The sequence below is a fragment of the Vigna radiata genome, chromosome 4, assembly GCF_000741045.1.
Source record: "Vigna radiata var. radiata cultivar VC1973A chromosome 4, Vradiata_ver6, whole genome shotgun sequence".
Lineage (NCBI taxonomy): Eukaryota > Viridiplantae > Streptophyta > Magnoliopsida > Fabales > Fabaceae > Vigna > Vigna radiata.
Window position 1 is genome coordinate 316,869 of NC_028354.1, and position 9,278 is coordinate 326,146.

The 9,278-nt window shown below is 28.8% G+C and overlaps 1 pseudogene; it reads left to right on the top strand.

Moving 5' to 3' along the window:
• Window positions 1–1,784, top strand: part of LOC106758215 — a 3,649-nt pseudogene extending 1,865 nt beyond the window's left edge.
• Window positions 1,785–9,278: the final 7,494 nt, after the last annotated feature.

The following is a 9,278-nucleotide window of genomic DNA, read 5'->3' on the forward strand; positions in this document are numbered from 1 at the left end:
GCTAAACTTAACGTCGTTTGAGATCAGTTAACGGTTGGGGTAAAATGTGTGCAGTTTTACAAAAATTATGACCCAATTGAGACAGTTCAAAACTTGAGGACCGAACTGAGATTTTCACACAAATACGAGGAATAAGAGAGGTATTAAGCCTATCTAGTAATTATAAAAAAATTTAATATGAATTTTATTAGAATTAATTTAATATGGCTAGACTCCACGTTTTTTTTAGAACTTTATCACAGTATATTACATAAATGTTATAATTTTTCTTCTATAAATATTGATAAAATTAATAAATAAGTTATTGTTATTAAAATATATATTATATATTTTATTTAATAATATAATAATAAGTATATATAAAATATTAATTTAAATATAATAAAATATATATGATTTGACCGTAATACCATTGCTAAATATAAGGTATATATTTAAATTAAATATAATTTTAATGATTAACATTCATATAAAATTGTTATAATTCATTCTTTATTATAATAGTGTGTATAAAATTATATTATATCATCTTGCATATAATTATATATTATAATTTTTTAAAGAGAAAGAATAAGTTAATAATGCATATTTATCCATCACATTGAAATCGCAAAAAGAAATGTTGATAATTTTGAATTGATAATTAATCCAAACACTAACGATAAAGAACATAAATATTTAAACAAGATATATAAGGAAAGTAATAGTTTTATCTTAAGAAATGATATTTTGATATACGGATAACTTTTAACATTTGATATTATTTGTTTTACTTTTCATTCTTTTTCTTTAAGATTATTAAAATTTATTTTTTTAATAACTATTTTATCATTATAATTCAAATGAATATAAATTACATGTATTATCATTTTTTTAGGTTTAATGTTTCAATAGATTTTTATTTTTGTCTAAAATTTCAAATAGGTTTCTAGTTTTTTTAGCGTCTTAATTAGGTTTTTATTTTTATTAAATTGATGAAAATAAATCCTTTTCGTCAAATTTAACAAACGGTCTCTGGAGTTGCAAATGGAAATGAAATTGGGAAAGTTGAGTTTTAGGATTTGACAACATTGCCTCCATCATCATTGCTCAGTACCGTCGGCAACTCTGGTACCTCCGCCAGCCCGACCACTTCTACTTCAATGACCTCAAAACCGACATCCTCCAATCGCGAACCCTAATCAAGGACCTCGTCAACGCCGACCATGTCGATGAGATCTCCATTGTCGACAATGCCACCACCGATGCCGCCATCGTCCTCCACACACCGCATGGAACTTCCGCGAAGGAAGATTCCAGAAAGGTGATGTCGTCCTCATGCTTCACTACGCTTACGGTGCCGTCAAGAAATCCATGGAAGCGTACGTCACTCACGCTGGAAGCAATCTTGTCTAGGTTTAGCAATCTTGTCTAGGTTCCCCTCCCTTTCCCTGTTAACTCCAACGACAAGATCGTTTCTGAGTTTAGGAAGGCCTTGGAGAGAGGAAAAAGTAACAAAAATAGGGTTAGATTAACGGTGATTGATCACGTGACTTCCATGCCGTGTGTGGTTATTCCTGTCAAGGAGTTTATTCAAATTTGCAGGGAGGAGGGGGTGGATCAGGTTTTTGTTGACGCTGCTCATTCCATTGGATGCACTATTGTTGACATGAAAGAAATTGGTGTTGATTTTTACACTAGCAATTTGCATAAGTGGTTCTTTTATCCACCTTCAATTGCGTCATAGGAACCCTAAAGGTTCCAGTTCCGATTTACATCACCCTGTGGTGTCTCATGAGGGATGAACCCTAAAAATTAAATTTTCCCAATTTTCATTTCATTTCGATTTCGTTGCAGAGAGAATGGAGGCATTCAGCAAAAAGTAGAATTAGAAATCCAACTTAACCTTTTCTTTAATGATATTTCCAATATAATTAATTAATTTTTTAATTCAAAATTTAAAAAGTTAGAATTGGAATACGTTTTTTATGACATGTATGTTAAAACTTTGTAATAATGCAACTTGACATACTCATTAACACCGTTTAATTAATTTAACGGAAATGATTTATTTGTATCAATTTAGTGAAAATAAGGACCTAATTGATACATCCAAAAAACCAAAGACCTATTTTAAACAAAAATAGGGACCTATTGACACATTAAATCTTCTTATGACAACAACACTCAGGAAAACAGGACCCACCATTATATCCACTCATATTACATCTATTTGCGCAATCGCCGTTGCCGCATGGCCCTATGCAAACCATACCCGGTTCTAGGCCAACACGCCCTTCACATGTTGTTAGCCCTACAATAACAACAAATTTAGACACATAAAAATCACCATTTTCAATAATATAAGATTAATTACCAATTATTTTCCAAAACCTATGTATTACGATTTATTTTATTTTTGTTATCTGGTAAAAGAAAGTCCAAATGGAATGTTGTTTTGTTATCATTTTTTTTTTCTCAACTTAAATGTAGGACCTTCACATTTCTTTAACATTTTGTTATTTAATATTTAATTAATATAGTAAGTTGATGAGATATTATTCAATTAAGAATATTATTGCGTAATCATCCATGTTAGGATATTTTGTGAATATGTTTGTACATTTTGTGAATATATTGGTAGGAAAAAGTGTCAAAATTCAAAAACTCATTCCAATTAAGTAAGATACTAACATTATATATATATATATATATATATATATATATATATATATATATATATATATATATATATATAATGTTAGGTATTATATTTTAAAAGATATTAATTTTAATACGCTCAAATTTAATGTATTAGAAATTAATTTAACTCTAGTTTAATTTGTAAATTTTGGAGTTATGAAGTGCAGTATTTATCTAGAAAAAAATAAGGAACACTTTCATTCCCAAATATAAATTCTCTGTTTTCATTCTAAAACATTCTTCACAATAAATTACATGGAGAATTTTTTATGAGAGAAATGAAATATCTCAATTGACTTATAATATATCTTTTATATGTTATTTGTAAGAGACAATACTTTATATTTTTTTCATAAAAATATTGAAACAAAATGTACAGAAATTATAAATTGATTTAAAACCAAAATACAGTTTTTAAAAATAGGTTAAATGAAATACATAATATTATTTAACCATTAAGAAAATTGAACGAAATTATTTACAAGTTATAAGAAATCCATTTTGAACCAAACCATTCGTAAACTTATTCTAAAATCCGAAGTAATTATATTATCCATTTTAAAAAACAAGTTAGCTTTTTTATTACATATTGCATTTCTTCAAAAGAAACTAAAGAAAAAGATTAATATGTATATTTTACCTGAAGCAATTAGGATAAAGGCAATGCATAGAACTCCAATGAACAAACTCCTCATCTTCTCAAACTTCCTTTCAAATTTGATATTTTTTTGTGTAATGTGTGTACGTTGGTTTAAATCATGACCCTTGTATATATACAAATTATTTTCCTCCATAATTTTATCCAACAATAAATTCAATAAGAAAAAAATTAATTATGCATTAAATTTTAAATTTTAATCTTAATAAAATCCTAATAAATAATCATAAATCCTAATAAATAATCATAAATCCTAATTAAGAAATTATTTATGTTCATTTAATTAAGAAATTAATTGTTCCTGAGGAAACAATGAATTATATTATATATTTGATTATGTTGTATTTGTTTTGTATGGTTAAAACACAATGATTTACTATTTATTGTATACATGATTATTTATTAGGATTTTATTAAAGAAATACTTATAGAATATGTATTAAATTTAAGTATTATATATCTTGAAAATTATTTATTATATATTAAATTAAGAAATTAATTATCTTGATTTTGAGGAAACAATTAATTATATGGCTGTTTTTCTTTGTATGGTAAAAATAAAATTATTTTCTATATATTATTGAGTTTATTACGATTTTGTTAAGGAAAGTATTTAAAGAGGAAATATATGTAAATATGTAATATATTTAATTTAATTTAAAGAGGAAAGTATTTCAATACTCTCCCTTCACACTGAGGTATAGACATCTCATGCGTGATAGTGAAAATTGGGTGGTCCAATAGCGACCTAACAACGGATGAAAATAGAAATGCTAAAGAAAGATTAGATATTGCTAGGATAAGCTTTTAACGATGGTTCACAATATAGTGAAAATTATATATATGAGATTAATCTCCCTTGTGTTGAATATACACATAGGATCTTCTATTTATAATAAAAGAAATATGGGGTAAGCTCAAAATACAAATAAAAAATAGTGAAAATTATATATATGAGATTAATTTCCCTTATGTTCAATATATATACATAGAATCTTCTATTTATAATAAAAGAAATATGTGCTAAACCCAAAATACAAATAAGAAATAATAACAAACTAACTAAAAATAAAAAATAAATATAAAATAAAAATAATATATCTAACCGAAAGAATATATTATATTATATATTTTATTATGTTGTATTTGTTGTTATAGTTAAAACACAATCAATTTACTATTTATTCGATTAAGGTTTGTTTAAGGTCATGCGATGGTAATTGCGTTAAAGATTGTTTTATGAGTGGATATTTTATTGGATCATATACTAGATTTATGTATCCCATGTTGTTGTATTTAATCATAAACTATTACATAATAAAAGAGTAATGGTAAAGTGATTTTACATTTTGATATATTATAACAATAAAATAGTTATAAAAAAGTAAATTTTAATACTTGTAAAAAGGAATAGTGTGAAATGAATTTAAAATATTTATGTGTATTAAAATATTATTTCTGAAAATAAAACTATCACTTATCTCATATTCTTTTTTTAGTATCTATGATCGGAATAATTATCAATTCAAAGTTATCAACATTTCTTTTTTATGTTTTCATTTTGATGGATAAATATGCATAATTAACTTAGTCTCTTTCTTAAAAAATGTAATATATAATTTTATGCAAGAAAAATATAATATAATTATATATACACTATTACTAAACAATGAGTTATAAACGTTTTATATGCATGCTAATGTTATATTTAATTTAAATATATTTTTAATTTAAATATATTTCTTCTGGTTAGGATGATATTGGAAATTAATTTTAGGGTATGTCCACGAGATAGAAAATAAGATTTAGGAAAGTTTTCTAATTAGGTTATTTAAGGTAAATTAGTATCTGGAAGCTTATTAGAGTAATTAGGGTTAAATGGATTTAATAAATTTTCTAAGATTAGAGAAATAATTAGAAATTATCACTTACAGTTATTAACAATTAGCAGGATTTCTAATTCCTAATTATTTTTAATTAACATTATGAGAATTCTAACCCTTAATTACCCTATTATAATTCAAAGGAAATCTTAACCCTTCACAAATTCTGAATTATAATTAGAAGGAATCCTATTTCCTAATTTGTTCTTCTTAGTCTCATATTTCAATATTTTCTAGTAATTATTCATTATCTTTTAATTCATTACTCAAATATTACCTGCTAAAATCTGATTTATGTGTGCACATAAGTAACATTTATTAGTTCTAGAATAAAATTTTTATATAATTGAGACGGCATAATTCACAATTCACCCAAACAATCATACACACTCCAAAAAATCATTTCAAACATTCAAAAATTACTATCAATCAAATAAATAATTAAATAAACAAGGTAAGCTAGACATACCTTGTAATAAATAATTAAATAAACAAGGTAAGCTAGACATACCTTGTCTAATTCTAGGGTTTCATTGATACCACTTTAAAATATATTATAACTTAGAACTAACTTCCTAGATAATACTATTTCAAAAACATTTTAAAAACATAATTGTTGAGATTGTTGACAACACAATATCTATATCATTTTGATTTTTGATGGTGACAACACATTTTTAAATAACACACATATATTGTTGTTGTGTTACATGTTCTAATGTTTACTGTTTGATATATTGTTGAACATGATTCTATGTTATACTCCTATGTGAATGCATACTTATTGAGCTTGTACATGTTACATCATATCTGGATGCATTACACATGTTTTGAAGGATGAAAACCACATGCACTTTTGTGAACTTATAATTGTGTAACAAAGCTGGAGTAAAGTCGACTCCATTACTAATTGAATCGACTATACTAAAGTCTTTGTACAAATTTTCATAATCAGTGCTATGTGAGATTTTTTGAAGGAAAGAATTTCAAAACGTTTCAACCTGTCGAAGTCAACTGTGTGCGTCACACATTTGACGGTATTAGTTGTTTGGTTTGAAATTTTGTTATGCTTATGAACAATGTCAACTATATTTTTAAAAGTTAGTTGAGCATTGAATAGTAGGACAACTGTATTGAATGTGAATTTAATTTGTTTGATTGGATGCTACTGGTTTGACTAATCTGTTATAACTGTCATAACCTAGTCGATTGTATTAGTAGCATATTTGACTAAGAGAGCGTCTGTTTAACAGAAATCTATAAATAGATGGAACCTGATCTTACTCACGGACTTTTGATGATCTAACATTTTCATATTCTGTTTCAGACTGATTTCTCTGAGATTATAGAGCCCCAAGAACTCATTAAGAAGATGATGGTGATCTTGCTTGAAGGAGATTCAAAGGGAGTTTGATTGCGCGCTCATTTATTGATCACATATCTGCACATTGAGGTGTTTCTAGGTTGATCAAGATTCTTGTTTGGCATCCGTGGTGATTGCTGTTGTTACCTGTTGTGACTACAGGGGATAGACTCGTGGAGTCTGGTTCACTTTGAGGATTGTTCAAAGTGGTTTGGCAGATTGCAGGAGAGGGGACAACTTGCTGCAAGTCTTGCTGTGTGGTTTGCCTATATTTTGGTTAGAGGGTTAGAGAGGTGTTTTATATTTTTGACATGGAGGTCTTCTATAAAAGCCTTATTGTAAAAACCTTGACCATTATAATGCATTTGCTTCCTGGTATTGGAAGGAGACTGGATGTAGGCATTGAGGCCGAACCAGTATAAAAACCAGAGTTTGATTTCTCTATCCCTGCTCTTTTATATTTAGTCGACTGTACTATCTGCATAGTCAATTACAATTTTCCACTGCACACGATTTTCATTACTTGAAATTCAAGAAGGTTTTGTAAAGTTTTCTACTTTGTATTAAAGATTGCAAAAAGACTCTGATTTTGAAAACCCACCAATTCACTGTTGAGATTGTTGACAACACAAACTCTATATCAAACTAGTTTTTGATGATGACACCACAATGCTTAATAACAATACACATGTTGCTGCATTACATGTTCGTATTCTGGATAAACTGTCACATTTGCTGAACATGTTTTGATGCACTGTGATGTATGTTCCTATGATTGATTGTGTGATATATTTGTGGAACATGCTTGCATGAATATGTGGAATATGAACTGATTGATTGAAAACATTTTATCTAACATTTCTGGAAGTAAAAGATCACAAACACCTTTATGAACTTATATTTGTTGTGACAAAGTTCTAGTCCAAACGAATACACCTATAATGGATTCGACTATGCTAAAATCTTTGTACAGATTTTGTGAACCAATGCTATGTGAGATTTTGAGTTGAAAAGAATTTCAAAGTGTTTTTACATGTGTCAGTCAACATTGTATATTGCATATTCGGCTGTGTTATTGATCAGTTTGGAATTCTGTTATGCTTACACGCTCCAACAACTATATTTTTGAAAGTTAGTTAAGCATTGATGACTTGGTCAACTGTAATAAATGTGTGTTGAATTTTTGTTGACTGAGAGCCTATATTTTGATTGTCTGTTATAACTATTTTAATACAGTTGACTGTATTAGTAGAATATTCAACTGAGAAGCAATCTGTTTAACAGAAAACTATAAATAGTCAGAACACGAGTTGTTCTGTGACTTTTGTTGATCTGACATTTTCATTTTCCTGTTTCAGATTGAATTCTCTATTTTAACAGCTCCAAGAATTCTCCAAGAAGACGGTGGTGATCTTTCTTGAGAGAGATTCAAAGGGAGAAGTCAATTGTGCTGATTGCTTGATCATAATCTGCATAAGGAAGGTGCTTCTTGATTGATCTTTGAAGGCTTGACATCCTGTGAAGACTGTTGGTCGATTGAAGGCTTGGCAACCTGTGAAGTCTGCTGTAATAAGCTTGGCAACCTATAAAGTTTGTTGTGATAGGCTTGACATCCTGTGAAAAGTGTTGGTTACACGTTGAGGATTGTTCGACGTAGGTTTAGATTGCAGAAGAGGGGATTCTTGATGGGTTGGAAGGACACTGGATGTAGGCATTGTTGGTCGAACCAGTATAAAAACCAGTGTTTGATTTTCTCTATCCCTACACTTTTTATTTTCAGTCGACTTTGTTTGTTTAGCAGTTAACTGCGTTTTTCCGCTGCATTAAATTTTCATTACTTGCATTTCAAGAAAAACCAAAAAGATTTGCATTTTTGTATAAAGATTGCGAAAAGATTTTGTTTTTTAACAAACACCAATTCACCCCCCTCCTCTTGGTGTAAAACGAAGCCTACCTGTTTCTCAACATTCACCCCCCCTCTTGGTGTAAAAAGAAGCCTACCTGTTTTCCAACAATTGGCACAACGCTGGTTTTCATAAGATATTTCAAAAATTAGTCGACTTTGTTTTTCTTTGAATTGACTATAAACCTGGGGATGGCTTCCTGTTTTCAAACTTTTGGTGAAGGTGCTTCAACAAACAGACCACCTCTGTTTGCTGGTGAAAAGTATCCTTTTTGGAAAAGTAGAATGCAAATCTTTCTTGAATATGTTGATAAAGGAATTTAGGATGCTACCTTGAATGGTCCTTATGTGCCTACTAAAACTGTTGATAAAGAAATTGTTATAAATCCTTTTACTGAATGGATTGCTGATGAAAATAGAAAAGCTCAGTATGATATTAAGGCTAGAAATATTATTGCCTCTGCACAAACAGTTGATGGATTTTTCAGGATATCTCAATGCAAATCTGCAAAGGAAATGTCGGATGTCTTTGAGGTGACACATGAAGGCACAGATGAAGTGAAAAGAGCAAGGAAAAATTCTTTGATACAAGAGTATGAACTTTTCAGGATGAAGGCTGGTGAGACTATCTATGAAGTCCAGAATAGATTCACACATATTGTAAATCATCTTATGGCTCTCGGGAAGGTGTTTGATGAAGAAGAGATCAACATGAAGATTCTGAAAAGTCTGAACAGAAATTGGAAACCAAAAGTCACTACAATCTCTGAGTCCAAAGATCTTACAAGC